At 51.4% G+C, this 15,508-nt stretch overlaps 1 protein-coding gene across 2 annotated transcripts in view; it reads left to right on the top strand.

Annotated features, from left to right (window-relative positions):
* The window catches only part of ARMC9 (armadillo repeat containing 9), a 542,713-nt gene that overhangs the window by 306,121 nt on the left and 221,084 nt on the right, over positions 1 to 15,508 (top strand). The gene's annotated exons all lie outside the window — the stretch shown is intronic.

Genomic DNA, 15,508 nt, shown 5'->3' with positions numbered 1-15,508 from the left:
CTTAAAAGAATAATTCCCCCCAGAGTGCCACCCTCACCTGTGTGGAACCTAAATATCGTTCTCACCAGACTAATTGGACCTCCTTTTGAACCACTACACAAATGTGAACTTCAATTCTTAACATGGAAAACCGCTTTTCTTGTAGCCATCACTTCCCTCAGAAGGGTCAGTGAGATACAAGCACTTACTATTCAAGAACCTTTTCTACAAATGCACCATAATAAGGTGGTTCTCCGTACCAACCCAAAATTCCTCCCCAAAGTCATTTCTCCATTTCACCTAAACCAATCTGTAGAACTACCAGTATTTTTCTCGCAACCACAGACCGTTGCAGAAAGAGCTCTTCACACACTAGATGTCAAACGAGCCTTACTCTACTACATCGAGAGAACACAACCTTTCCGTAAGACCAAACAACTGTTTGTCTCTTTCTCTCCACCACACAAAGGCAACCCCATCTCCAAATCAGGGATAGCTAGGTGGATTGTCAAATGCATTCAAATTTGCTACCACAAAGCAAAACGAATGCTATCCTTTCCCCCCTAAAGCCCATTCTACACGTAAAATAGGGGCTTCAATGGCTTTTTTAGGAAACATCCCATTAGATGATATCTGCAAAGCAGCTACATGGTCAACACCGCACACTTTCACTAAACACTATTGTGTAGATGTGCAAACTAAGCAACAAGCTAGTGTGGGCCAGGCTGTACTCAAAACATTATTTCAAACCACTGCAACAGATACCGGTGGTCGCTGCTAGGGATGGGTACTGCTATATAATCTATGCACAAGTGTGTAATCTGCAGCTCATATGCCTCGAATGGAATATGCTGCTTACCAGTATGCATCTGTTCTTGGCATGTAGAGCTGCAGATCTACACACGCCCACCCGCCTCCCCGGCTACCTGTATCTTTTCCAGTCTATCTTATTTAGATAGCACACACATGGGTTTCTTCACTGTTATTACTACGCTCCATCTTTCCCTACTGGCGAAAAACAATCTGAGGATGGAGCCGAAGTCCATGCGCAATACGATCCAAGGGAGGAGTCACCTACCTCGTGACTTCCAAAGACTTTCCAAGAGGAAAACAAACTGCAAACATCCGGGCCCAACACCAGATGGCGATCTATGCACAAGTGTGTAGATCTGCAGCTCTACATGCCAAGAACAGATGCATACTGGTAAGTAGCATATTCCTTTTTCTCACTATCATAGTCTAGCCTCCAGAGACGTTCCGCCCTTCTATAATTAATCTTTAGATTTTTGAGTTCTGGGGTGTACCATGGGGCTGATATCTTAACTCTTTTCACTGTTGCTATTTTCTCTGTCGCAACCTTGTCAGCTGCTAACAATAACCAGTTGTTAAACTGCTGCGCTGCCTTATTGTTATCAGGGTCTAACACAATAGGGACTAGGTCTTATTGGCAGTTTAACTGTACTGGCTTGTATTCTCGAGAGTGTCTGAGTGGTTTTGAGGTTAAAATATATTGCCTTATGGTCAGTCCATGGCAATTCTAATGCCTTGGAGAAGGTGATTTCAGGATTACTAGTAAAAATCCCATCCAATGTGTGACCTGCTAGGTGGGTAGGACCAATAACTACTTGTCTGAGGTTGAAAGCCTCAAGATTGTCTAGGAGCCTAATCGTGTCTGTGTTATTATTCAGCTCTAAGTGATAATTGAAATCTCCCAGAGTCGTAAGCGAATAAGAATCCGTATATGATTCCAGGAGTGTCAGCAGGGATTGAGAGAAAACCCCTCTAATACCTGGAGGTCGGTAAATCAATATACCTTGAAAGATCTGAAAATTATTAAATTTTATCCGGAAATTCAATGCTTCAGCCTGAAGGGTAGAGATCGTTTCATGTTTGTATTTTAAAATTGGCCCGATAGATAATAGCTATTCCCCCTCCCTTACCTATCGCTCTATCTTGTGAGAAACACACGTAACATTCTGGTACAGCAACGTTCCAGTCGGGCGCGGAGGTACTATCAGTCCATGTTTCTGTTAAAAAAAAAAAGGTCTGGTGAGGAAGCTTGAATAAGATCTTCCAGTTCGTATTTGTTTCACCACAGATCGGACATTTACCAACAAGCATTTAACATACTCGGTTGCTGCTGTATTAAGATTGCTAGTTTTCTTCTCCGCCACCTTTCCTGTGTTTACGGAATCCCTATTTCTATCATTAGATTTTTTTCCCTGCTTCTGCACCTCATCATGTAGGCACATGGTGTCAGGTATTATGTCCAAACTCAGTATAAAATTGCAGTTTGGACACCGGGCCTCTACTCTGGTGTCATGTTGTAAGGATATGTTGTGGGGAACACATACGTTTAGGTCTAAAGCAAGTAAAGCTTGCCTACCATATCTAGCTTGTACACTTAGGTCCGGGGTCCTGGCGCTGGTCGCGCTCCGGGCACAGACGGGCTTGCCTTTGGCGCGCCCGCTGCGCGGTCGCTCCAGCATGTGAGATATGCGAAAAAGACTAGAGCGTCAACCCCAGTGCAGTGCGGTCCCGATCAACTTCCGGGAACCGCAGGGGCCGAACGCCAAAAACTATCGTTGTCAGGATGCTTAGAAGGTGGGAGTAATGATTCACTATTGTAAAAAATCCCTCACATACAAATTAACAATCTAAAAGCAATGGGCGCAAAATGGCGCGATATACTTAAAAGTAGCGATTGGCCACACACTCCGTACAATGATTTCCAAATTAGCAGCTAGTTTATACAAAGCTTTCCGTAGCAGCAAGATTGTGCAAATAGGCAAAAGTATCAACTTAAAAGTGTTAAAAGAGAAGCTAAGACTAATGCCCTGCCACCCACACGCTGCGCGGTCGCTCCAGCGTGTGAGATATAGCGGAGGCAGGCGAAAAAGACTAGAGCATCAACCCCAGTGCAGTGCGGTCCCGATTAACTTCCGGGAACCGCAGGGGCCGAACAACAAAAACTATAGTTGTCAGGATGCTTAGAAGGTGGGAGTAATGATTCACTATGGTAAAAAATATGTGAGATATAGCGGAGGCAGGCGAAAAAGACTAGAGCGTCAACCCCAGTGCAGATGGTCTTCTGTTTCTCCTGCATCTATTGGCAAGTCAGTCTCTGGAAAACCTACGACATGCCCACCAGTGTATGAGGGGAGATACAGTGCTGAGGTGGGCCTTGTTGTCCTCAGCAGTTTCTGCCCCTTTGGTACACCTGCGGTGCCCTTTTCCCCATCGTTCCAAGGGTCATTTAGGGCAGTAGCAGGGCCAGGAAGTAAACTGGTCAAGACACTGAGGCTAGTGATGAGCTAAGGGCTTGCGTAAGGGGATAAACCTGCAATGTTATCTGGGATGAAAGGGTGTGTGACCTCATTTCTACTGCCATTGAGCAGAATTGATGTCTATGTTGGGAGGACAGCCTAATAGTCATGCACAACAGTTGTAACACCGTCCACTCTGCCACTGGCAGCCAAACCAGTCTGTGAAACAACTGGTTAAATTTAAAAAATGACTCTTCGGATGACCCCAGCACTCAACAGAGCCCCCCCCCAGCGCCTTGAAACCCTCACGGGTGAGTAGTTGCGCTTTACCAACCTTGATTGATTGATATATGTGTTTGAGTAAGGGAAGACTTCACTGGCTCTGAAAGTGTGTAACGTTAACATGGTCTAGTGTGAATCGGACAATTGCTGTGTTTGGAAAAATTCTGCAACAAGATACTAGGAATTAGTTGAATCTTCTTGCCAATGTAGCTGTTCCTTGTTTTTAAACACGTCTTGTTGGTCACACTATATTTCTATGTGTATTTATTTACTACTACCATCGAGGTTGGTGCTGGTCCCAGTTGATCTAGCAAATGGAATGATGAGGTGCAGATGGAGGTGCTCCAACGACCAGCAGTTCCAGGGCCGGCTCTAGGGCAGTGCGACCGGTGCCACTGCACCGGGTGCAGACTTCGCGTGGGGGCGCCTGTTTGCTACATTACATTGTTTTTAAAGCACACACGGCCGCGTTCTTGGCCTCCAGCAATTTTCAGCCAATAATAAAAATGTAAAGTTAACTCTGGTGAATAATGTTCTTCCTGGAGAGAGACCATAGTTATGTCTAGTGGAAGTTTTGACTGCTGGAAGTTTTGATTCATCATAAGGTAGTGCAGAGGGTTAATATGCCTGCTGCAGAGAATGTGTGCCATGCATTTCACAAAGTGAATATACATAAAGAGGCCAGTGGGTTACTGCTTTAGTCAGACACTTCCTTTTGATACGTGCAGTTTACAAGTTAAACTCCTAATGTAAAACAGTGAGCTACCAACTGTCATAAAAGAACTGAAATGCAGATATCTGAAAGAAACACGTTAGTTAGATTCCTCACCTTAGAATATCCCCAGGCGTCAGACTGGATCCGGAAGATTTTTGTAGCAATACCCCTTGCGCGTCGCTAGGCGTCGTCTGCGGCTCCGCGTCCGTCGTTGGCGTCGTGCGCCGGAATGACGTCGTCGGAGTACTTAGACGCCACCCTCGCGCGCTGACGTCAGTTCTTCTTTTTTCCGCGCCAGTAAGCGCCGATCCGGGAGAGCTACCCCTTTAGTCATTTTTTGACAAAATATTTTGACTCTTTTTGGTCACTTTCTCGACTCTGGTGCCAGTAGGATGCCTGGTTTCAAGGCCTGCGACGACTGTCACCGACTGATGTCGGTGACCGATCATCACCGCCGGTGCCTGTACTGTTTGGGGCTCGACCACGACGCGGAATCGTGTTCCGATTGTATGGCCCTGACCTCGAAAGCTAGGCGGGAGCGCTCCCGTAAGCTTCTCGAGCTTCGCCACTCGGCTCTGCGCACCTCTCGATCCCGGTCCAGTAGGAGGTCCAAGGATCGGTCGCGGAGCCGCACTCGACACCGTCGCTCGTCTGGCTCGAAGTCTTCGGGTAAGTTGAAGCGCTCCAAGAAGTCCAAGAGGCGACACCGCTCTTCGGACTCCCCTCGCCGGTCGCGCAACTCGGCCAAGGGTCAGGGTGGTTCCACCCCCGCGGCTCCGCCGGAGCCGCAGGCGCTGCGCACGTCCCCATACCCGCCGGTCCCTGGGACTGACGCGACGCCGGCGGAGGTCAGTGCCTTCCTCTCGGCCATGAGGAGCCTGGCCCCACCGTCGACGCCCGCTGGCGTGCCTTCGGGCCCCGCGGACTCGACTGGGCGACCTTGCGCGCCGGCGGCTCCGGCCCCGGCGCCGTTGGAGGCTCCGGCCCCTATGCTGCAGGTCCCCGAGGAGCCCAGTCCTGGGCCCCCGTCGACGCCGGTCGACCTCGTCACGCCTCCTCCGCCGGCGTCGAAACCGGTGTCACCTCCGACACCGACTCCGGTCGACGTCTATCCCCGGTTCAGCCCCTGTCCGGACCCGACGCCGGCACGGCGCCACTCGATGCCGCATCCGACGCCGCTAGAGACACATTTTGTCTATCGTCCGGCTCCGATCATTCCTCCTGTTTACCAGGAATCGGATGACGGGGGCGACTGGGAGGGGTCCGTGGACCCTTTGGCCCTTCAAGGCCAACTTTCTCAGGACTGGGCAGATGAACTGGGGGAGGCCAGTGGTTTGGATACCTCACCGGACACTAGATTCATCTCTCCTCCGACTGTGGCTTCGGAGGAGGGTGCAGCTTTTTCTGTGGTGCTGCGCAAGGCGGCCGCGGCCCTTGGGCTTGAGCTGCCTGCCGTGGCTGTGAGGACTAACATCCTCACTGAGGTGCTTCAGTCTGCAGCAAGTTCCACTGAACCTCTGCTGCAATTCAATGAGGCCCTCATTGACGTTCTGCAGGGCACCTGGTCCAAGCCCTCCACAGTCCCTCCTGTGGATAGGAACGTTGCCAGGCGCCACCGCCCTGCTCCGGGTGACCCCGGTTTTCTGTCCCAACACCCCACCCCCGAGAGTCTGGTTATCCAGGCCTCTACCTCCCAATCCTCCTTCCCGTCCGCTCCTCCGGACCGGGATTCCAAGAGACTGGAACAGTTCGGTAAGAAGCTGTTCTCCTCGCTCAGTTTGGGCCTGCGGTCTTTGAACACCGCCTGTCTCTTGGACCGTTATTCCCACTCTCTGTGGGATACGGTGGAGGGCGTGCTGCCCCTGTGCCCGGAGGAGGCCCGGGCACAGCTTTCCTCAGCTCTGGCCGATGGGAGAGATGCAGCGCGCCATGCAATCCGATGTGGCCTCGACACTACGGACTCGCTGGGTAGGGCGATTTCTACCACGGTGACGCTTCGACGTCACGCCTGGCTGCGGTCCACGTCCTTTTCAGGGGATGTCCAGAGCACTCTCATGGACATGCCTTTTGATGGCACTCGCCTATTTGGTGAGAAAGCGGACAGTGCGCTGGCTCGCTTCAAGGACTCCCGGGCTACGGACAAGTCCTTGGGCCTCTCGGCCCCGCGGCCACAAACTTCCGCTTTTCCCTCCTTTCGTGGCCAAGGAAGGGGCACCTCCTCACGTCCGCCTAGCCACCGGCCGCAGAACCAGCCTGCACGCGGTCGCGGACGTGGTATCCGCCGAGGCGGTACTGGAGGACAATGCGGTCAGTCCACATCCACCCCGGCAGCATCCGCCTCAAAGCCTTCCTAGTCCGAGCTTTCAGGCCCATTCCTCGCCAGTGGGCGGCAGGGTTCGCCATCACCTGCTCCACTGGCGTACCATTACTTCGGACAGGTGGGTGCTGCAAATCGTCCGAAGGGGCTACTCCCTCCCCTTCGAGACGACCCCTCCAGCCATGCCACCGCAGCACCACCGTATCTCGGAGGATCATTTGAATCTTCTGCAAGAGGAAGTTTTGGCCCTCTTGGCCAAAGAGGCCGTCGAGCGCGTTCCGAGCCCAGAAGTAGGTCGTGGTTGTTATTCCCACTACTTTCTGGTTCCCAAGAAGGACAAAGGGGGCCTACACCCTATCTTGGACCTCAGGAACGTCAATGCCTTCCTCCGTAAGGAACGGTTCAAAATGTTGACTTTGGCTCAGGTTCTAGCTGCCCTCGACCCTGGAGACTGGATGGCAGCGTTGGACTTGCAGGACGCTTATTTCCACATCCCCGTCCTGCCGGCCCACCGGCGTTACCTGCGGTTCACGGTGGGTCAGGAGCACTTTCAGTTCACCGTGCTCCCCTTCGGCCTTACCAGTGCCCCTCGGGTGTTCACGAAAGTGATGGCGGTGGTCGCAGCTCATCTGCGCAGATCAGGGGTTCCAGTCTTCCCCTATCTCGACGACTGGTTGTTGAAGGCGGGCTTGCCCCAGGCTGTCGTCTCCCACCTCCAGACTACGGCGGATCTCCTGCATTTGCTGGGGTTTTCCATCAACGTGCCGAAGTCACACCTGAGCCCCTCTCAGAAGCTCCTCTTCATCGGAGCGGTTCTCGATTCGGCGCAGTTCCAGGTTTATCCACCGGAACAGCGGGTCCGGGATATACAGGCCCTGATTCCCATCTTTCGGCCTCTATCCTGGGTTTCGGTCAGGCTAGTGTTGCGGCTTCTGGGGCTGATGGCCTCCTGCATCCTACTAGTGCATCACGCCAGGCGGCGCATGCGGGCTCTGCAGTGGGACCTGAAGTTTCAGTGGGCCCAGCATCAGGGCAACCTGTCCGACCATGTCTTGATCTCGGAGGGCACTGCACAGCAGTTGCGGTGGTGGCTCACGGACCGCGATTGGGTCACGGGCAAGAACCTCTCCCTACCCCTACCGAAGCATGTCGTAGTGACGGATGCGTCCCTCCTGGGATGGGGTGGTCATATGGGAGAGGCGGAGATCAGAGGCCTCTGGTCTCCGGCGGAGTCTCGCCTCCACATCAACTTGTTGGAGCTGAGAGCGATCCGACTTGCACTGAAAGCCTTCCTTCCCTCTGTTCGGGGAAGTGTCGTGCAGGGGTTCACAGACAACACCACCGCCATGTGGTATTGCAACAAACAGGGCGGGGTGGGGTCGTGGACCCTTTGTCAGGAGGCCCTGCGCCTCTGGACATGGCTGGAACATCAGGGCATCACCCTGGTGGTTCAACAACTGGCGGGCTCTCTGAATGCCAGAGCAGACGCACTCAGCCGCCGGTGCATGATGGATCACAAATGGCGTCTGAACTCAGAGGTGGCGCAAGGTCTCTTTCAGCAATGGGGAGAGCCTTGGTTAGATCTATTCGCCACCGACGAGAACGTGCAATGTCAGCAGTTCTGCGCGTTGGAATTTCCAAGGCGGCACTCGCTCGGCGACGCTTTTCGTCGCAAGTGGAGTTGCGGTCTGTTGTACGCCTTTCCGCCTATACCACTTCTGCCCAGAGTGCTGAAGAAGATCAGGTGCGACCGGGCCCAAGTCATCTTGGTGGCTCCGGATTGGGCACGAAGGTACTGGTATCCCGAGCTACTCAGTATGCTGACCGATCCTCCGATACGTCTGCCCCTTCGGGAGGATCTTCGGTCGCAGCAGTAGGGGATGGTCCTCCACCCGAACCTGTCCAGCCTCCACCTCCATGCGTGGAGATTGAGCGGCGGCAGTTGATGCCATTTGACTTGCCTCCTGAAGTCTGTGATATCATTCTGGCAGCCAGGCATCCCTCCACAAAGACGGTATACGCCTGCCGGTGGAACAAGTTTGTGGCATGGTGCACAGCAAAGGCTGTGGATCCCCTTTCCGCCCCTCTTTCTGAGGTTCTCCTCTTTCTTCTTTCCTTGGCCCAGCAGGGCTCTGCTCTAGGCACCTTGAAAGGTTATCTTGCTGCCATCTCTGCCTTCTTATAGCTTCCTGATCAGCCTTCTCTTTTCAAGTCCCCTGTAGTTTCACGCTTTCTTAAAGGCATTACTCACACGTTCCCTCCTGTCCCTTTCGTAATGCCTCAGTGGGACTTGAATCTTGTCTTAACATTTCTGATGTGCACTTCATTTGAGCCTCTTCACAATTGTCCACTTCGTCTTCTGACTCTTAAGACTGCTTTCCTGGTAGCCATCACCTCGGCTAGACGGGTGAGTGAGCTCCAGGCTCTATCGTCCAAGCCTCCTTTTCTATCTGTTCATCCGGACAAGGTTGTCCTTCGGCCTCGTCCTTCCTTTTTACCGAAAGTGGTGACCCCCTTTCATCTTGGGCAGTCTGTCACCTTGCCCACCTTCTTTCCGCCTCCGCATCCTTCCAAGGAGGAAGAGCGGCTCCACCGTCTGGACCCAAAACGTGCGCTCTCCTTTTATTTGGACCGCACGAAACAGTTCCGGGTGGACGACCAGCTTTTCGTTGGCTACGTGGGTGCTAAGAAGGGGAAAGCTGTGCACAAACGGACCATCTCCCGGTGGGTCGTTTTGTGTATAAAAACCTGTTATTCCTTAGCAAAAAAGGACCCTCCTGTTGGGCTGCGAGCCCATTCTACTCGGGCCAAAGCGGCTACTGCTGCTTTGGGACGGGGAGTCCCTTTGCAGGACATCTGTCAGGCGGTGACGTGGGCTTCGCAGCACACTTTTGCCAGGCATTATTGCCTAGACAACCAAGTCCGGAGGGATGGCTTCTTTGGCGGTTCTGTCCTCCAGGACTTTCTGGTGTGATCTTGGTTCGCAGACCCACCACCGGGGTTGGTATTGCTTGGGTATCTATTCTAAGGTGAGGAATCTAACTAACGTGTTTCTTTCAGATGAACAAGTTACTTACCTTCGGTAACGATGTATCTGTAAGAAACATTAGTTAGTTAGATTCCTCACCGACCCACCCATCCTCCCCGTTCTGCGAACCGACATCTAGGGTTAAGGCTATCCTTTTCAGGGCCCTAGATTTTTTGGCACCAGTGTCGGTCTCTTGCATGGCTCTGCGTTCCTGGCGCGGAAAGCTATGTACAAGAACTGACGTCAGCGCGCGAGGGCGGCGTCTAAGTACTCCGACGACGTCATTCCGGCGCACGACGCCAACGACGGACGCGGAGCCGCAGACGACGCCTAGCGACGCGCAAGGGGTATTGCTACAAAAATCTTCCGGATCCAGTCTGACGCCTGGGGATATTCTAAGGTGAGGAATCTAACTAACTAATGTTTCTTACAGATACATCGTTACCGAAGGTAAGTAACTTGTTCTTCAAGTACAGATTAAAGCATATTGATTTTTTCCCCAGACTTTCATTATCCTAATGTTTCACAAAGGGTTCATTTGGGTAGAAATATTTTCTGATTATTAAAGAGAATCCCCAACCATGGTATTACGTTTCAAATTCTGAGTTTGTGCTTCTCCAGACCAAGCCCCCCTAAACTATACTCCCTACCAGTATGGATGACATTTAAATCCTACCCCTTGTAGTCCTCCATCTTATGTAACGTTTCCTATACATTGATTTACACATATATGATTGATTGCCTTTGTGATGTGTGTGCAATGTAAAGTGCTCTGACACCCTTCACTTTTATGAGTAACACTATAAAGCTAATTAAATGCATCTGAGAGAGAGTGGTTATGGAGACAGTTAAAGGGTGGTAGTGCGGGAATCCATTGCGGAGGTGCTCATTGGGGAGGGGCGCCAAAAATCATTGTCGCACAGGGCGCCAACAGTGCTAAAGCCAGCCCTGAGCAGTTCTGCTTGTGCTCCATCAGAGTACTGAATTATTGTCCCCAAGATGTCACATTGTAAAGCTTAGGGTGATATGTTTGCCAGTGACAGGGTTCTCCGCCTGTTCCTTTCTCACCACCAACAGGTAAAGAGGTCCTACAAGTACTTGGGCTTCAGACAGCGCCCTGAAACGGTCTTATTACAGACCACCTTACAGCAGGGTTGGGGCCTGTAACGTCCTGGCTTTCTCGGGGTTGGGACAAACAGACGACAGACCAGAGAAATGAAGGTTTAAGGATGATTTAATAAACAGATAAACAACTACAGACAACAAAGAATACCGGTACTGGAATCACCAGTTAAAGTACGATACCCATTCAGAGCTCGTCTAACCGTCCTCCGCATGCACACCAGACCCGGTATGCTCCAACGGAGGGCACAGTGCTAAGCAGTGGCCGACAATGCCACTCGACCGCTGTGAAGGGTAGTTCCAAGGTTGTGGAATCTACGGGGGGCACGTGGGAGTCACCCGGCCGGGCTCTCTACCACCTGGGAACAGCCGCTCTACCAGTATCCCCCAGAGTACTGCCACAACACAAAGACGCTGGGAACACCTCCTAGTGTGCGTCTCTTGTATCCGGGTTTAAGTGATGATACCCAAGGTGGCGCAGAGAATGGATGGGAGCAGCCGCTCTACCTATCCCAGTTCTCCTACGAGTGTCGATGGCTAAGACGCGGAAACACCTCCTAGATAGCGTCTTAGCTCTAAGCGTGTGTTTACCCAAGGAACGAGGGTTGGGAGCTTCGGCTCGCACCAACCTCGTTTTCTCCAAATTGTCAGGCCGTTGGGAGCTTCGGCTCTACCAACGGGACTTGTGCCCAATGACGTTGAATACGGCTCTCAGAACGGGACAGGACACGGGCAGGAAGCACACGCCAGCACCTCTCCTCCGCTCCTTAGAATGTTCCTTCCGCCGCTCAACTCACCAACGGGTCCGTGTACCTCAACCAGGTACTCCGGCAAAGATCAGAATATCCGACGCCGAGTCCCAGTGATCTTCTCCTTAAGTAGTACTCTCGGCGTTGTGTAACCATGACTCTTGAGTTGCATAACATGAAAACTAGGCGTTCCCCTTGGTGTTATGCAACCAGAACTCTTGAGTTGCATAACATGAAAACTAGGCGTTACCCTTGGTGTTATGTAACCAGAACTCTTGAGTTGCATAACATGAAAACTAGGCGTTTCCCTTGGTGTTATGTAACCAGAATTCTTGAGTGGCATAAGGCAATTGTTGCCGGAGGGCATTCTGGGAGTTGTAGTCCGCTCTCCTCCATGCGCACCAGGTTCACGGAAGTGGCATCGTGGGAGGGAATCCATGTGCGGGAGGGGATTCCTGACAGGGCAACACCAGGCATGTGCCCATGATAGGACATGCGAGTAGTACCTAAAGAACAGTCCATCACATACGGGAATTTCTGATTCTCCCCCGCCACTTTGATTTCAAGTGGCTGTGGCTCGGCATGGTAGTGGGAAACGGTGGTATCTTGATACCCTGTGTTCTGGGGTCAGGCTATGTAGGGTGTGAAGGCATTCTAGAGCTGGAGTGTGGAGTTAGAAAGTTAGTGATGTTGTGTTGTAAATACCCAGTGCCCCTTTTTGCATGGTTGCCCTCCACTTTTTGCCTGATGTTTGATGCTTTTTGACTAAGTGTGCCCTGGGTTCGTGCTAACCAGGTACCCAGGGCTTGTGTTCTTTCCACAAAACTGTACCTTTTCCCCCACATTGGCACTTCCCTGACCTACATTTAAGTCCCAAGTAAAAGGTGCCAAGGGCATTGTAGCCAAAGAAAGTCTCTGAGGGCTAAAGCATATATTTTGCCACCCTCAGAGACTCCTCCCCTGACCCATGCACACTGCATTCTGTGTGCCAGGGGGAGACCCTAAAACTACAAGTCGACATTACACACATCCCTGTATGGCATGCCCACCAAAACACTGCCAGTGGCATAGGTCAGCCACCCTACTAGCAGGCCTTTCAGCCCTAAGGCAGAGAGCACTATACTACAGATCAGGGCACAGTGGCATGAGCCCTGGGCCCCTACACTACATATGCTATCCACGGGTATTATAAGTGCAGTGAAGCCATTTTAGACCATAGGCTGGGAGTTTGGCACCTCGAACTCCATAACTCCATGATGGCTTTACTGAAGACTAAGAAGTTTTGTATCAAACTTCTCAGCCCATTAAACCCACACTGATGCGAGTGTTGGATTAAATATAAAATGCACTCCAAGGGCATTTTAGAGAGGCCCCCTTAAAAACAACCTAACTCCAGTGTCCTGGCTAAGTGGCTGCTCGCCAGCTGCCACCACCAGACATTTTGCTGGACCCATGGGTTGAGAGCCTACTACCCTCGGGGGGTCTGGAACAATGCACATCCTGTGACGAGGTGCCAAGCTTCTTCCTTCAGGATGGGCAGGGTCCACGAAGGGGAAGCTTCAAAGGCTTGCCGTCTTTGTTAGCTGACCCTGCCTTTTGCTGCTCCCAGCAACTGGCCCCCACCTATTCTAACCCCCACTTTTGGGGGGAGAGTTGGCAGAAAAACCAAGATAGGAAGAGAGGTGAGCCCACCTTTGCCAACTCCACCCCTCAGGTGAAGGAGGTGAGGCGAAGCACAACTCTCAGTCTCCACCATCTTGAAGAGGGGGTGACCCACCCAACCAGAGAGAGGCTTATGCCCCCCTCTCACTGGAGGGTGGCATAATAGGGAGTGTACCCACTCCAAGGAGGGGAGCCATTTGTCCCGACCTGTGCCTACCTGAAACACCCCTAAATGTAGTATTTATGAGCGACCCCGAACCTTGCCTCCTCAGACAAGCAAGAATCAGAAGAAGTGTGGAAAAACTAGCTGCAATAGCTGTTAGCATCTGCTGAAGCCCTTTTGTTTGTGGTAGCCATTTTAGTTGGCCATGTGCTTTCTCTCTCTTCGCTGTTGACTGCCCTTGTATTCTGCTTGTGTCGTGTGATATTGTTAACTCTTTCAGCACTGAGCCAGAGCCTTGAACATGCTCAGAAGAGTCAGTAGCTGCTCATGCACCTGCCTTAGACTGTAACTGTCAGGCTGTTCTAACTGATGTCAGCAACTCCTACTCCTCCTACTTGTTGACTGTGCATTTTCTGTATGACCATCTATGTGTGTAACTCTTCTCATGTGTACTTGTACCGCCTCCTTTTGAGCCCCTGTGTGGGTATAAAAGGCCCCTGTTCTCTGCACTCCTTAGACTGTCTCCTACAGTGGCCTGAGGGTACTGTATGATGCAGTCTCCCTCATGTGAGGTTAATAAATACTTCTTTTTGATATTACAACTTCCGTACCAATCTCTTATTTGTTGGTTTAAAGGACCAGGTGTATCAGTGAACCCTTAAAAAGGTTTTTATTTCTTCAGAAGAATCGAAGAGTCGTGCTGAAGGAAGAAGAAGATGACACCAACTGCCTTTGTCCCATCCATACTGGCCTGTCCCGACCTTCTCCAGCAGAATCCCAGGGCAGCCAGCAGCCCCCAGAACCTGCAGGACTTGCCCTGCCTTCCCTATAAAGACGCTGTCTCTCGTGAGCACCGAACTTGCTCAAGAACCAGCCTCTGGCTCCGGCCAAATCCACGAGTCTGCACCCGACGCCCACAACCCGAATTCGATTGGCCCAACCCCACGAGGAGGTCCCCCCAGCGAAGCTGACCTGGGATCTGGTGATCCCTGACCTACCTCAAGCCTCTTGATGACACCGGTAGCCTCTATCTGGAGCATCCCCCAACCGCGCCCGGAGCTGGTAAGGAAATCCGACGCCTAAAGACACCCAGTATCTGACGCCCCACGGCCTTGGGTGGCCCAACCGACGGTGTCCAGGCAACTCCCTGCATCCCAACTTACCTCTTCAACCGGTGGTCACCTCCAGGAAGCCTCCCTGTCCGATCCTGCAGTCTTTGTTCCGACCGGAGATCTCCCATTGCAAACATCAGGGCACCCACCTGACACCAACTCAACACTCGGCACCCGGCTGCCCCTGTGCCGCTCTGTGGGTGCGCCTTGTGTGCTAACCCTGATCCCCCTTTGTCCGGAGCTTAATCCTAAGAGCTCTGCTCCCTCAACCCCGTGGCTTGCCCGAGAGCAGCCACAAACCGACGGCACCCTAGCCCCATAGGCTAACATTGGGCCTCAGCACTCTGTACCCAGCCGCCCTAGTGACGCTGAGGGTACTCTTTGAGTGCATCCTTGACCCTGGGAAATCCCTGGCTCTAACCCCAGAAACTCAACCCTCAAGACAGATTGCTTACCTGCAAACCGATAACCTCATTTTTCTCCGTAGGTTTGCATTGACTGTTTTTCCTCTGAAAACCTAAGCAACTGCGTTTTAATGCAAAAGTGTTTTACTTACCTTTGTCTAGGAAATGTTCCAGTGTGATATCTAGGCATACCACACTGAGTAGAAAAAGTAATCTCAAAAATTAATCACAAAGTAATCGCAAATATCTATTGTCTTTAAATGTTTTACAAATCTGTAACAAAGTCAATTTCATCCAGCTTGCTTATTTTGAGCACCTGTTTAGAAAAGTACAATTTTACTTACTTGTATCAAGTCCTGCTTGGTTCTAAAAATAAAATACAACTAAAGAAATATTTTTTCATACAGACAATTGGTCTGAGTTCAGTCTTTGAGTGTGTGACATTATTTCCTGCCTGAGTGTGTACAATAAATGCTTAACACTACCCTCTGATAAAGCCTTACTGCTCGCCCACACTACCACAAATAGAGAGTAAGGCATTATCTACTTTTACCTCTGTAATCATTTGGGGATCCACTGGACTCTATGCACACTATACCTTACTTTGGTATAGTATATACAAAGCCAGCTTTCTACACCCACCAGGAGGTTGGGACATTAGCTTGCACCCTCTTGAGATGAAGTAGTCTTTCTGTCATTTTAAATTAAT

Source organism: Triturus cristatus, chromosome 11 (genome assembly GCF_964204655.1).
Source record: "Triturus cristatus chromosome 11, aTriCri1.1, whole genome shotgun sequence".
Lineage (NCBI taxonomy): Eukaryota > Metazoa > Chordata > Amphibia > Caudata > Salamandridae > Triturus > Triturus cristatus.
The sequence above is the reverse complement of the archived record's forward strand: the minus strand, read 5'-3'. Positions and strand labels throughout refer to the sequence as shown.